Source organism: Ornithorhynchus anatinus, chromosome 1 (genome assembly GCF_004115215.2).
Source record: "Ornithorhynchus anatinus isolate Pmale09 chromosome 1, mOrnAna1.pri.v4, whole genome shotgun sequence".
Taxonomy (NCBI): Eukaryota; Metazoa; Chordata; class Mammalia; order Monotremata; family Ornithorhynchidae; genus Ornithorhynchus; species Ornithorhynchus anatinus.
The window spans coordinates 178,663,730-178,679,325 of NC_041728.1; the positions used below are offsets into that span (position 1 = coordinate 178,663,730).

Genomic DNA, 15,596 nt, shown 5'->3' on the forward strand with positions numbered 1-15,596 from the left:
AGATCCCCGTCTCCAAGCAAGCTGTTACTCTTTTTCTTATTGATTTTTGCACAATCTGCAACCACTCTTCCAAGCCTTCAGTGATCTCTCATTCCCTTCTCCAATCCTTCTGTCTTTTTCACACCCAAGGACTGTCCTCTAAATTGTAAGCTCGTAGCGGGCAGGAAACATGTCTAACAGTTACTATGCCCTGCGCTCCCCCAAGAGCTCGGTACGGTATTCGGCTCACAGTAAGCGCTCAAATATCCTGTATTGATTCTCCCTTTCCAATCATTGACCATAACCTTACCCTCCCAATTTATGGACTCTTCCAGTGCATTGTTTCCACCCAGAGGAACCTCAACCATACCCGTCTCTTCTCTTTCTCCCCATCAGTCTTCTCTACACCCTATCTGTGCTCAGCTCTCCTAAATTTTCCAGAAGTCAAGTCAGCTGATGACCCTCACTGCACAACGAGCTATTAGAAAGGATGGATGGAACTTGACTGATTGTGCTGTGGCACGGACTTGAGAGAATCAATCACTCAATCCACGGTATTTACCGAGCCCTTTGTGCAGAGCACTGTTCTAAGTGCTTGGAAAAGTATAATACAGAGTTGGTAGACATGTTCCCTGCCCACAAGGAGCTGACCATCTAGAGGAGGGGACAGCCATTAATATAAACAAATTATGGATATGAACCTAGGTGCTATGGGCTGAGGGTGGGGTGAATATCAAATGTTTACTGGGTGCAGATCCAAGAGCAGAGATGACACAGAAGGAAGAGAGAGTAGGGAAACGATGGTTTAGTCGGGGAAGCCTTCTTGGAAGAGATGAGATTTTAGTAAGGCTTCGAAGGTGGGAAGAGTGGTGTTCTCTTGTATTTGGAGGGGGAGGGAGTTCCAGGCCGGGCGCAGGCTTGGGCAAGGGATCAGAGGTGAGACAGACAAGACTGAGGTACAGTGCAGAAGTCGGTATTGGAGGAGTGAAGCGTGCAGGCTGGGTTGCAGTAGGAAATCAGCGAGGTAAAACAGGAAGGGGTGAGCTGATTGTTTTAAAAGTTGACGATAAGGAGTTTCTGTTTGATGTGGTGGTGGTGGAGGATGGGCAACCACTGGGGGTTCTTGAGGAGTAGGGAGACATGGATTGAGCATTTTTTTTTTTTTGAGAAAAATATCTGTGCAGCAGAATGCCGCAAGAATTGGAGTGGGGAGAGACAGGAGGCAGGGTAGACAGCAAGGAGGCTGATGCAGGAATCAGGGCAGGAGAGGATAAATGCTCGGATCAGCACGACAGCGGTTTGGATGGAGGAGAGGAGACAGATCTTAGGGATATCACGATGGTAGGGGACGCACCTGGACTGTTTCCGCTACTCTACCAGTCTCGGCGACGGGAGGGAGAGTCTAGCAGAGGCATACCCATTCCATTCCTAGCGTGGCCAGTGGAAGGCCGTCCGCAACAAGTTGAAACTCACCCAGGCTGGGCAGCAGCGGCATGGGAGAGAGTCGAGGGTGGAGATTCGATCTGACGGCGCGGAAGGCGGCGATGGTAAACCGCTTCCGGATTTTGACCAAGAAAACTCTATGGCTTCACTACCAGAACGATCGCAGACGGAGAGTGGGGCGTTCTGGGAGAGATGTGTCCACGGTGTCGCTACGGGTCGAAGACGACTCGATGGCATAAGACACGACGTAGAACCGACAGGATTTTGTGACAGACTATGTGGGTAGAATGAGACATATGAGTCAAGGATAACAACAAGGTTATGGGATTGTGAGATAGGGAGGAGAGTGGTGTTGTCTACAGTAATGGGGAGGGCAGGGTATGGGTGGGAAGATGAGATCTTTTTTCGACATGGTTAACTTGAGGCGTCAGTGGGACATCCGAGTAGCGATGTCCTGAAGGCAGGAAGAAACGTGAGACTGCAGAGAAAGAGATAGGTCAGGGCTGGAAAGGTAGATTTGGGAATCTTAAGGACACATAATATATGAACACTTTAAACGTTCAAGTTAGCAATATTTTGTGGCTCGTCTCCTCTGTCCAGATATAAGCTCCCTGTGGGTGGAAATTTGGTATTCTGTCCTTGCCTACAGGCTAGTAGAATTGCACCGCCCCAAGCTCCACCTGCTCCCTTGGAGAACTCATTCGCTCCCACAGTTTCATCTGCCATCTCTACGAGGGTGACCCCCAAATGGACCTCTCTAGCCTTGACTGCTCCTTCTCTACAGACTGGCTTCTCCTCCTGCCTTCAGGACACCTCTACTTGGTTGTCCCGCTGACGCCTCAAATTTAAACACACCCAAAACAGAATTCCTCATCTTCCCACCCCAACCAATTCCTCCCCGAGACTGCAGACACTAACTCTATCTCCCTCGTCCTCACCAGTCCAAATCCTCAGCATCATACTCGACTCCCCTCATTCAGCCTAGATATTCGGTATGTCATCAAACCTTGTCGGTTCTACCCGCACAGAATCTCCATCCTTCCGGCCGCATGGCTACCACACTAACTCGAGCATATTTATTCTGCCTCGACTACAGCATCTGCCTCCTCTCTGCCCTCCCTGTCTCCTGTCTCTCCTTGCTCCAGTCCATACTTCGGTCTACTTTCTGGACCATTTTCCGCAAAAAAATTCATTCTGCAAGTCTCCCCACTTCTCAGAGACCTCAGATCGTTCCCCATCCATCTCCACATCAAATTCCTTACCATTGAACTGAAGGCCCTCAATCAGCTCTCCCCTTCCTAGTCAGTCAATTGAGTGTTTCCTGTATAAAGGACACTGTACTAAACGCTTGGGAAAGTTCAACAAAAGGGACATGTTACCTGCCCACTGTGAGCTTACAGTCTTCCTACTTAGCCTCCCTCATCTCGCACTACATTCCAACCCGCTGACTTGGCTCCTCTAGCGCCGATCTACTCACTGTACCTCGATCTCGGGGCCATCGACTTCTTGCTCACTTCCTCCCTCTGGCCTGGAACTCCCTCCCACTTTAGGACAGATCTCCAGTCTTCCCACTTTCAAAGCCCTACTAAAAATCTCGTGTCCTCCAAGAAGCTCTCCCTGCCTAACTTCTCATTTCCCCACCCTAGTCTCCCTCTCCTCGGTGTCGCCGGTGCGCTTGGGCCCGTACTCTCTGAGCAACTCACTGCCCCACAGCCCCAAGGTGTGGACATCCACCTCCTTAGACTCCACTGCTTCCCCTGCCTGTCATTTATTTTAACGTCCATCTTCCCCACTAGACTATCAACTCCCTGTGGGCAGGAATCAGGTCTATGCCCTTCAAGGGACAGGGTCTGGGTCTAATTCCCACCCGGGTATTCTTTCCCAGCGCTTAGTTCAGTACCGTTTTGACTACTACTAAGACCCAGTTGACTGTTCTCATCTCCCAAGTCCCTGTTTGATTGATTGCTCTACACTGATGGACTGGCTGACAGGCGGCTGGGAGGTGGTGAGAAGACTGAAGTACACAATTCAGGAATTACCACAGCCTTCGATAATTCAGCTACAGAGATTCCTTATAGGAAGTAGCAGGATTTTCGAAAGGACTGGGTGTGGGAATTGGAAACTAGTGAAGTGACTCAGAGTTTGATTAGTAGGTGGGTGAAATGGTGGCACCCATTGCAGTGAACAAATCGAGTCCATTATAAGATAAGCAATTTTAACTTATCCATCCAGTTGAAAACGTCTTAGAGCCAGAGAGAGATACAGGACTGAATCAAAGGGGCCATCTTGGGCTGACTGGTAGATTGAGAGTTATTTGTAATTACTAGTCAACCACAGTAGGATAAAGGACTTCATTCAAAACCCATATATCGGGGGACTATCCACCCCAGTACTTAGTCCAGTGCCTGGCACGGAGTAAGCCCCTAAAAAATACCACAATTATTAAAATGCAGCAGCGTGGCGTAATGGACAGAGCCCGGGTCTGGGATTCAGAAGGTCATGGGTTCTAATCCCGGCTCCACCACTTGGCTGCTGCGTGACCTTGGGCAAGTCACTTTACTTCTCTGTGCCTCAGTTGCCTCATCTGTAAAATATGTACTGAGACTATGAGCCCCATGTGGGACAGGGACCGTGTCCAACCCAATTTGCTTGGAACCACCCAGCACTCAGTACAGAGCAAGTGCTTGACAATACTATAATTATTATTATTATTCAGAAGTAGTAGAGGAGTCAAAAATCAACATGCTTACTGACATAACTGCCCCATCCCAATTTTTTAAAAGGAAATTGGAGAAGGAAAAGAAAACCTCCCCCACTCCCTTCTGCATCAACTACGCATTTGGATCTGCACGTCAAACCCTGGATATTCTTCCCGCCCCCAGAACTCAGGCACACCTCCATCATTTATTTATATGTCCACTTCCCCCTCGAGATTGTAAGCTCCTTATGGGCAGAAGACATGTCTACCAACTCTGTGGTAGGGTACTGTAGGGAATCAGTGTGACCTGAGAGTCAGAAGGCCTTGGTTTTAATCCCAACTCTGCCACTTGCCTGTGTGACCTTGGGCAGGTCACTCAACTTCTCTTTGTCTCACTTTATTCATCCGTAAAATGGAGATTCAAACCCCGTTCCTCTTCCTATTTAGACTACGAGCCCCACGTGGGTCAGGGACTGTGTCCGACATGATCACTTTGTATCTACCCTGCAGCTTAGAAGGGTGTGTGACACATAGCAAGTGCTTAAAATACCACAATTATTATTATAACTCTCCCAAGTGCTTAGTACAGTGGTCTGCACACAATAGGCACTCAATAAACACCATTGATTGACTGACTGACTGAAATGAAAGATTACTTTTTATACTACATAATTACAAGCAACGAGAGCAGCGTGCACCAGAGGATGAGATAGCATCAACACAGCAGGCCGGGGCGGGGGGAATTCCTTCTTTGAGTCCTCTCCCAAGCATCTAGTTCTGTGCTTAGCACGGACAGGTGCTTAATAAATACCATCGACTGATTGACTGAGTGCGGAACTTGGGAGAATTCAATAGGAGAGACGTAGTGTCAAATGCCTTTTTACCTTCCTCCTCTTCTGCCCATCCTTTCTTCCTCTCCTGATTACCTGACTTAGCCTAGCAATAGGGGTGGGACAGCGGGGTTGTTCCTAAAGCGTAGTGGACAGAGCACAGGCCTGGGAGTCAGAAGGTCATGGGTTTTAATTCCAGCTCTGCCACTTGTCTGCTGTGTGACCTCGGCCAAGTCACTTCACTTCCCTGGACCTCAGGTATCTCATCTCTAAAATGGGGATCGAGACGCTGAGCCCCATGTGGGACAGGGACTGTGTCCAACCTGATCTGCTTGTATCCTCCCCAATGCTTAGTACAGTGCCTTGCACACAGTGAGTGCTTAACACATAACATTATTATTATTTGACTTATTCTAGCCACAGCCCCACTGCCCCACCCATGCTGCAGCGTAACAAAGCTTGTATAAAATAGTGGGGCAATTATGTGAGTAAATTCTCCTCTTAAAATAGACGAGCCAACATCCACAGACGTTTAAGTGAATTTTTAAGCATTTCCAAATGAACGTTTCAGTGAACTGTGACTAATAATAATAATGTTGGTATTTGTTAAGCGCTTACTATGTGCAGAGCGCTGTTCTAAGCGCTGGGGTAGATACAGGGTAATCAGGTTGTCCCATGTGAGGCTCACAGTCTTCATCCCCATTTTACAGATGAGGGAACTGAGGCACAGAGAAGGTAAGTGAATTGCCCACAGTCATACAGCTGACAGGTGGCAGAGCCGGGAGTCGAACCCATGACCTCTGGCTCCCAGGCCCAGGCTCTTTCCACTGAGCCACGCTGCTTCTCTAGAAGCTCCCCCCCAACCTCAAAACCCGGCCAAGCCTCCAACAGGTCCAATGGGTATTGGGAAAAAAAGAGGGTGATTAACAAGACATTTAAATCTAGGGATTGATAGCCTCATCCGAGTAATTACAATTAACTGCAGTATTCCTACTAAGTGACCCCGATTAGAAATCCTGGGGAAAAGCCAGTTCATTTCTATCTTGGAATATACTGGAAATATTATCAAGCTTCCGTTCTGCAAAGCCTTAGTCCAATCTCATCACACCATGTCCTAATCTGGAATTCACATCCTAATAGAGAATCCTTTGATTTCTCCTGTCACATAAAGACAACTTTAGCTGTCGAATTTCTTCTTTATTTGAGCTCCTACACCTGATAATAAAAATACAATGAATTTTTGTGTGGCAAATAAGTCACACCATAGATACCTAAAAATGCAACTGAACAGTAATTTGCACACACAGCAAGGCATCATCCCCTACCACATTTTCCACGACGCCCAACAAAAACCCAAAAAACAAAACTATTAGAGGCAAGGAACCAGCATTAGACTACATCTCATTCATAGTAATAACAACAATGGTGGCATTGGTTAAGCTCTATGTGCAGAGCACTGTTCTAAGCGCTGGGGGAGATACAGGGTCATCAGGTTGTCCCATGTGAGGCTCACAGTCTTCATCCCCATTTTAGAGATGAGGTCACTGAGGCACAGGAGAAGCAGCGTGGCTCAGGAGAAGCAGCGTGGCTCAGTGGAAAGAGCACGGGCTTTGGAGTCAGGGCTCATGAGTTCGAATCCCAGCTCTGCCACTTGTCGGCTGTGTGACTGTGGGCAAGTCACTTCACTTCTCTGTGCCTCAGTTCCCTCATCTGTAAAATGGGGATTAAGACTGTGAGCCCCACGTGGGACAACCAGATTCCCATGTCTACCCCAGCGCTTAGAACAGTGCTCGGCACATAGTAAGCGCTTAACAAATACCAACATTATTATTATTACCCCAGCGCTTAGAACAGTGCTCGGCACATAGTAAGCGCTTAACAAATACCAACATTATTATTACCCCAGCGCTTAGAACAGTGCTCGGCACATAGTAAGCGCTTAACAAATACCAACATTATTATTAAGTGACTTGCCCACAGTCACACAGCAGACAAGTGGCAGAGGCAGAATTTGAACCCATGACCTCTGACTCCCAAGCCTGTGTTCTTTCCACTGAGCCACGCTGCTTCCCCAGCTGCTTCCATGCTGCATTCATGTATTTTCATAAATGAAATATTCAGAAGTGCCCTATATAGAGACTCTTAAAATTAAATGCACTATCGGTTGGGTTTTTCCGTTAGAAAAAGGGTCAAATTCTGGACTCAGGCTAATAAATAATGATAAATAATGCAATTACCACATCCTCAGATTGCATAAAGCTCTATGGCGCTAAATCGGCTATAAACTGAGTGAAAATTGTCAGGCTGGGAATAGAGAAAAATGATACTGTAAATTACCTTTTAATATTTTTCAAAATGTAACTTTTATGGCTATATAAAAAGTGTTAAATTTTAATAGTCTTAAAATTACACGTGCTAAAAAAGAACCATCGATTTTCACATAACACCCCAAGTGTTTCAGAAGTGTGAAAAGCCTTAAGAGCCTAGGCAATACCTAATAAGAGTCGCCGTATAAAGGATATCACTGGCTATCATAAGAGTAAATATTATAAGAAGAAACATAAAGCTTTTACGGGAAGGTTCTTTTAATATCATTACAAGTTGACATATCCTAAAATTGCAAAGACTAGACTATCTTTCTCGGCATAATAATAGCAAACACAATTCTAAGGCAGGTGCTTCTAAACCTCCACATTTAAAAATGACCATGCTTGTGGTTGTTTTGTTTTTTTGTTGGTTGTGGCTTTTTTTTTTTTTTAATATTCTTTCAAGCTTTGAAGAAAATATCAAAAGATGTTTCAGGGTGATAAATGGTCAGGTTCTCTCTCTGTATTCATGTAAAAGGCAGGCTCTCTCTGTGATCTTAATCTATCTGTAAAATGGGGATAAGACACCTGCTCAGCCTGGTGGATAGAGCTCCGGCCTGGGAGTCAGAAGGACCAGGGTTCTAGTCCTCATTCCGTCGCTTGTCTGCCGCCTTACCCTGGGCATGTCACTTCACTTTTGACCCGGTTAAACTGGTCTGTCAAATGGGGATTGGGCCTGTGAGCCCCATCTGGGACAGGGACCGTGTCCAACCCAATCACCTGGAATCTACCCCAGCGTTTAGTACAGTGCCTGGCACAGAGTAGGTGCTTAACAAATACCACAATTACCATCAAGCTCCAAAACCAAAGCAGCAGAAGAGAGGAGGTCAGACCACTCAGTCAGGGGTCCTGGGCTTTAATCCCAACTCTGCCACTTGCCCGCTGCGACCTTGGGCATGTCATTCAACTTGTTTGGGCCTTGGCTTCCTCACCTGTAAAATGGGGTTCCAATACCAGTCCTCTCTTCTGTTTAGAATGTGAGGACTGGGTCTCTTCCAATTATATCTACTTCCGATTGCACCTTATCTACCCCAGAGCTTAGCACAGTGCTTGACAGATCGTAAACATTTAACAGATATCAAAATTATCAGTGGCATATTTCTATTAAGTGTGCTAGGTGACAGGTTAAAAAATTAACAGTAAACACATTAGGTAAGAAATACTACGAGAGCTCTCTAGAGCCAGTTTAAGAGAATACAGGTACCTTAAAATGGAGGAATTTTATATTTTCAACCCACAAATCACTCATTTATTCAATAGTATTGATTGAGTGCTCATTATGTGCAGAGCACTGTACTAAAACACTGGGAATGGACAATTTGGCAACAGAGAGAGACCATCCCTGCCCCAAAACGGGCTCCAGACTAGGTTTACTAAACAGAACGGAATCATATACTCAGGTGTCACAAGTTCGAACAGCTTAATTCCCCAATGCCTGAGATTTCCATTTTTCTGTAAATAATGGTTCCTTATCAATGCCTTGAAGAAACGTTTATTTTGAAAGGTGGATGGCAGGTGACAAAATCTGACACCATACCAAACCAATTAGCTCTATCTCCGGTTACCTGTAGATACCCACTCTTTAGATCTCCCTCAGATTTATTAAGCATTCGTAGTTTCTGAATGCAGTGTCGCCTAGTGGATAGAGCCGGGACCCGGGAACCAGAGGACCTGGGTTCCGATCCCGGCTCGGCCACTCGTCTGCTGTGCGACCTTGAACAAGTCACTTCACTTCTCTGTGCCTCAGTTCCCTCATCTGTAAAATGGGGATTGAGACGGTAACGCCAGTGTAGGTCAGGCACCGTGTCCAACCTGATTTGCTCGAATCTACCCCAGCACTTAGTATGGTGCCTGGCATTCATTCATTCATTCAATAGTATTTATTGAGCGCTTACTATGTGCAGAGCACTGTACTAAGCGCTTGGAATGGACAAATCAGTAACAGATAGAGACGGTCCCTGCCCTTTGACGGGCTCACGGTCTAATCGGGGGAGACGGACCGACGAGAACGATAGCAATAACAGAGTAAGCGCTCAGAAATACCACAGTTACTATTATTACTTTATGGGGGGAGGGGTCTCAAAGAAGTTGTCAAGCCTTGCAACACAAATGCTTCTTTTCACCAAAAGTCTCTACAGTCCAAGTAAACAATTTTGAGATCACACAATCCGCCAGCAATGTTATTTTAAAAACAATATTTACAAGACTTGACTGAACTGGGACATCTTAACCTAGCATAAATCAATCTCTGAAACATCTGCCTGCCCCTTCATCTGATTCTTGCCATCCAGACATTCCAAAATCAGAGGCGCTCGGCGGTCACAGCTAAGGCACGGCACTCGTCAGCTGTGTGACTGTGGGCAAGTCACTTCACTTCTCTGTGCCTCAGTTCCCTCATCTGTAAAATGGGGATTAACCGTGAGTCTCACGTGGGACAACCTGATGACCCTGTATCTACCCCGGTGCTCAGAACGGTGCTCTGCACATAGTAAAGCGCTTAACAAATACCAACGTTATTATTATTATTTACTCAAAATTAACTACACACGGTCTTTATCGCTCATCCAGGTGAAAAGAGGGCTAAGCATTCCTTAAAGTCGCTTCTCTTCTGTCAAATGTTACCAGTCCCTTATTTTTCTCAGAAGCAGTTGTTTAGAGAAGAAAAAAAAAAATCTACACTTCACAGGAAGTAACTCTGCAGTATCTCCGACCCGATGTGTCGAGGCATACGGCCATCCAGAAACATTGCACTAAATATAATATGTAAATGCAAAGACGTTGCCACATTTCTAGTAAAGAATTTAGCAATGAAGAAATCGCCACCAAGCACGGATTCTGAGGGGACCTGGACAAGTAAACTGCAAAGGGAAAACCTGTCGTGTTTTACAGGGAAGAGTTCTTTCCATTAAGCACACATCCCTTTTTTTGAAAAGAGGAAATCGATCTTTTTTTTTTTCCATTCAACCATTGCCAACCGGCTCCCCACCACCACCACCACCATCACCATCCTCTCCTCTCTCAAGAAAAGCTGGACATTCAGGAGGGGGTGAGAGGGCGATGAGTGTTAATGGAGAACCCTTTAAAAAATGACCCATGCCCAAGTCAAAACCTTGGCCGGTCTAACTTGCAAAACAGACGGGCAGGACGCTTGGAAGAAACCAACTCCCTACGAAAGGTCACTTCTCGCAAGGCCCCGGACCCGCGGTACACGATGAATACTTCCTTATGGCTTAAAAGGAAAAGGAAATCTTAGCCAAAACTGGCAGCAGGCTCACCGACCCAGACCGGCCCAGATAAGCGTCGGGCCATTAGGCTGAACCCTTCGACGAGGAAATTGAGCACCTTTCTCCCAAAAGCCCGCAAATGGTCTCTCAGAGAAGCAGCGTGGCTCAGCGGCAAGAGCCCGGGCTTGGGAGCCCGAGGTCACGGGTTCGAATCCCGGCTCCGTCACCTGTCAGCCGCGTGACTGTGGGCCAGTCACTTCACTTCCCGGTGCCTCAGTGACCTCACCTGTCAAATGGGGATGAAGACGGCGAGCCTCACGTGGGACGACCCGATGACCCGGCGTCCACCCCGGCGCTTGGAACAGTGCTCTGCACACAGTAAACGCTTAAATACCAACATTATTATTATTTTGGAGGGCTTCCCACCCAGAGACCACGCATTCTAGTTTTTATTTCTTTTTCCGCTTTTGCAGCGGGCTCCAACTTGAAGTCTGGTGACGAAGTGGACCCCGAGGCTGCCTTTTTGGAGGGGAGGGGAGGCTTGCTGACCTCCCCAGTGAGCTCGGGCCCTGCACAGGGCCTTTTCCTCTGCTGTCTGTCGGGGGTGGGGGTCGGGGTGGTGTCTGCCCCCCGACCCCCTCACCCCATCGGGAGCCGGGAGCGGCGGGTGGCCACTTGTCTGCCGTGTGACTGTGGGCGAGTCCCTTCACTTCTCTGGGCCTCAGTCCCCTCATCTGTCAAATGGGGATGAAGCCTGTGCGCCCCACGTGGGACACCCTGATTCCCCCGTGTCTCCCCCAGCGCGGAGAACAGTGGTCGGCACAGAGTAAGCGCTGAACAAATACCAACATTATTTGAATGCCCGGGGGACGGGGGGCGATTCTCGGCTGCATGTGCCCCAGCGTGGGGCACAGCGCTTGGCAGGCGGTCAAAGCTTCCCAGAGCGGCGGCCCCTCGATACGCGGAGGCCTCGGGACGGACGGACGGACGGACGGACGGACCAGACATCGATCCATCCATCGATCCATCGATCCCCACAAAAATCTGGGCGCTCGTCTGCCCTGGGGCAGGGGCCCGGTTGGCACATCCCCCCTCCACCCGACCCACCCACCCACACCCACACCCACCCACACACACACACACACACAGCGCTCCTCTTTCGCTTCCCTCCCACCCCCAACACCACTCACACACACAAACACGGAGACACACAAGGAGAGACACACACACGCACCCCGACACACAAGGAGACACAAGGACACGGCACGCAGACCCACACCCCGACACACCAGGAGACAGACGGACACAGAGGCGCGCGCGCACGCACGCACGCACACACACACGGACCCCCAAGGACTGGCCCGGACCCGCGCACGGACACGGACACACACACACACACACACACACACACACCCCCACCCCCGGGAGCGCCCCCGGCGCGGAGCGGCGTGCGGTACCTGCGTCTCCCGGAGGGCGGAGTGTCCTCGGCCTCGGTGTCCGGGGCGATGGCGGTGGCGGGGGCCCGGCCCGGCCCGACCCACCGCCGCCTTCTCCTCGTCCAGATTCTCCTCGTCGGCCGCCCCTCCCCCGCTCTCCTCAGCCGGGCCTCTGACGTAGGGGCCGCCGCGCAACGTCATCACACCCGTGACGCAGGAGCCCCGGCGCGCGCCGCCGCGGGGAGGAGGGGCGGGGCCCGGCCGGACGGCGCACGCGCCCCCGCCGCCCCCCCGCCCCTCGCCAGCGCGCAGGCGCGCGGAGGCCGAGGGGGGAGGAGGGAGGGGGGGGAGGAGGAGGGGGAGTCGGCGCCTGCGCACGGGAGGCCGCGGCCCCGACGGCCCCGACGGCGGCGAAGAGGCTGCCGGGACTCACCCCTGCCCTGCCCTCCTCACATTCATTCATTCATTCATTCATTCATTCATTCATTCATTCATTCATTCATATTGATTGAGCGCTTACTATGTGCAGAGCACTGGGCTAAGCGCTTGGAACGGACAATTCGGGAACAGAGACAATCCCTGCCCACGGACGGGCTCACAGTCTAAATGGGGGAGACAGGCAGACAAGAACGACGGCAATAAATAGAATCCAGGGGATGGCCATCTCATTGAAACCAGAGCAAATAAATAGAAGCGAGGGGATGGACATCTCGTTAACAAAATAAATAGGGTTATGAAAATATATACAAATGAGCACAGTGCTGAGGGGAGGGGAAGGGAGAAGGGGAGGAGCAGGGGGAAAGGGGGGAAAGGGGGCTTAGCTGAGGGGAGGTGAAGGGGGGGCAGAGAGGTAACAGAGGGAAAAGGGGAAGCTCAGTGTGGGAAGGCCTCTTGGAGGAGGTGAGCTCTCAGTAGGGCTTTGAAGAGGGGAAGAGAGTTAGTTATGGGAATACCCCTGGGCCTCAACGTGGGGGGCAGTGTTTACCCCCAAGAATTCATTCATTCATTCAAGCGCTTAGTAATAATCGAATTGTACATCCCAAGTGCTTAGTATGCTGCTCTGCACCTAGTAAGCGCTCAAGAAATATTGAATAAATGAATAATAACAAGGATGGTTTTTCTTAAGCACTTACGACGTGCCCAGCACTAAGTGCTGGGGGAGGAGGGGGATACAAGGTCATTCATTCAATAGTATTCAATTCAATAGTATTTATTGAGCGCTTACTAGGTGCAGAGCGCTTGGAATGGACAAGTCGGCAACAGATAGAGACAGTCCCTGCCGTTTGACGAGCTTACAGTCTAATCGGGGGAGACGGACAGACAAGAACAATGGCAAAAAATAGAGTCAAGGGGAAGAACATCTCGTAGAAACAATGGCAACTAAATAGAATCAAGGCGATGTACATTTCATTAACAAAATAAATAGGGTAATGGAAATATATACAGTTGAGAATTTACTGAGCACTTAGTAGGTGTAGAGCACCGTAGTAAGTGCTTGGAATGGACAATTCGGCAACAGATAGACACAATCCCTGACCAATGACGGGCTCACAGTCTAAAGGGGGGAGAAAGACAGCAAAGCGGACAAAACAAAAGCAAGACATCATTAAGATAAATAGAATCAAGGAGATATGCACCTCATTAACAAAATAAATAGGGTAAAAATACATCCCAGGAGATCAGGTTGTCCCACGTGGGGCTCAGAGTCTCCATCTCCAGTTTACAGATGAGGGAACTGAGGCACTTAGTCCAGTGAGTCCAGTGCTCTGCAGACAGTAAGTACTCAATAAAGACCATTGGATGACTGAACAAAGTCAATCGTATTGATTAGATAATGGTATTTGCTAAGCGCTTACTATATGCTAAGCACTCTTCCAAGCGCTGGGGTAGATACAGGGTCATCGGGTTGTCCCACGGGCTTACACTTTCAGGCTCCATTTTACAGATGAGGTAACTGAGGCACAGAGAAGACGAGTGATTTGCCCAAGGTCACTCAGCAGAGAAGTGGCGGAGCGGGGATTAGAACCCACAACCTCCAAGTCCCAAGCCCGGGCTCTTGCCACTATGCCCCGTTGCTTCTCAAAAGCTTCTTAAAAGCTTACTGTATGCCGAATGCTGCACTAAGCGCTTGGGAAAGTACAATACAGCAATAAAGTGACAATCCCTGCCCAAGAGGAGCTCACAGGAGACAGACATCCATATAAATAAACAGACATTGACATAAATAAATAAAATTACAGCTGTATACCTAAGTGCTGTGGGGCAGGGAGGGGGTTGGGGCAGAAAGGAAGAGGAGAAAAAAATAATGATGGTATTTGTTAATTGCTTACTATGTGCCAAGCGCTGTTCTAAGCACTGTTTGTCAATCCAATCCAGTACTGGCCAGAGCTTTGATTTTTTTTTAACGATAATAAAAACTGAGGTATTTGTTAAAGGCTGGGGAAGATACCACGATAATACAATCACTCCTCCTATCCTGACTGGATGACTGCATCCGCCTCCTTTCTGACCTCCCAATCTCCCGCCTCTCCCCGCTTTAGCCTATACTTCACTCCGTTGCCCAGATCATCTTTCTACAGAAACGTTCTGGGCATGTCACCCCCCTCCTTAAAAATCTCCAGTGGTTGCCCATCCACCTTCGTAACAAGCAGAAACTCCTCAGTCTTGGCTTCAAAGCTGTCCATCCACTTGCCCCCTCCCACCTCACCTCCCTTCTCTCCTTCCACAGCTCAGCCCGCACGCTCCGCTCTTCTGCCGCCCCTCACCTTCTCAATGGGCCTCGTTCTTGCCTGTCCCGCCGTTGACCCCTGGCCCACGTCCTACCCCCGACCTGGAATGTCCTCCCTCCTCACATCCACCAAACAACCACACTTCCCTCCGTTCAAAGCCCTATTGAAGGCTCACCTCCTCCAAGAGGCCTTCCCAGACTAACCCCCCCTTTTCCTCAGCTCCCACTCCCATCACCGTCACCCCGACTCGCTCCCTTTGCTCTACCCCTTCCCCCCACAGCACTTGTGTATATATGTGCATTTCTATCATTCTATATATATTGAATGTCTGTTTACTTGTTTTGCTGTGTATATATCTATAATACTCTTTATATTGATGCCACTGATGCCCATTTACTTGTTTTAATGTCTGTCTCCCCGCCTCTAGACTGTAAGCCCGTTGTGGGCAGGGATTGCCTCTCTTTATTGCTGAATTGTACTTTCCGAGGGCTCCCACTCCCATCACCGTCACCCCGACTCGCTCCCTCTGCTCTACCCCTTCCCCCCACAGCACTTGTGTATATATGTGCATTTCTATCATTCTATTTAGTATAGTAGTAGTAGTATAGTGCTCTACTATAGTAGGAGTAGTATAGTGCTCTACTCTCAGTAAGTGCTCAATAAATACGATTGAATGAATGAATGCATGCATGCATGAATGAATACAAGATTCCCTTATCTGTTCTCCCAACTTAGACTGTGAGCCCCATGTGAGACGTGATGCTCTTGTATCTACCCTGATGCTTAGCACAGTAGTAATAATAATAATGTTGGTATTTGTTAAGCGCTTACTATGTGCAGAGCACTGTTCTAAGCGCTGGGGTAGATACAGGATGATCAGGTTGTCCCACG

General features: G+C 48.7%; 1 protein-coding gene across 1 annotated transcript in view; it reads right to left on the reverse strand.

Annotated features, from left to right (window-relative positions):
- MAP3K2 (mitogen-activated protein kinase kinase kinase 2) overlaps positions 1-12,183 on the reverse strand; it is a 117,973-nt gene extending 105,790 nt beyond the window's left edge. Inside the window, exon 1 of the mRNA XM_029069918.2 lies at positions 11,998-12,183. The gene's annotated coding sequence lies outside the window, so the exon portion shown is untranslated. The remainder of the gene's footprint in view (positions 1-11,997) is intronic.
- Between the last annotated feature and the right edge of the window lie 3,413 nt (positions 12,184-15,596).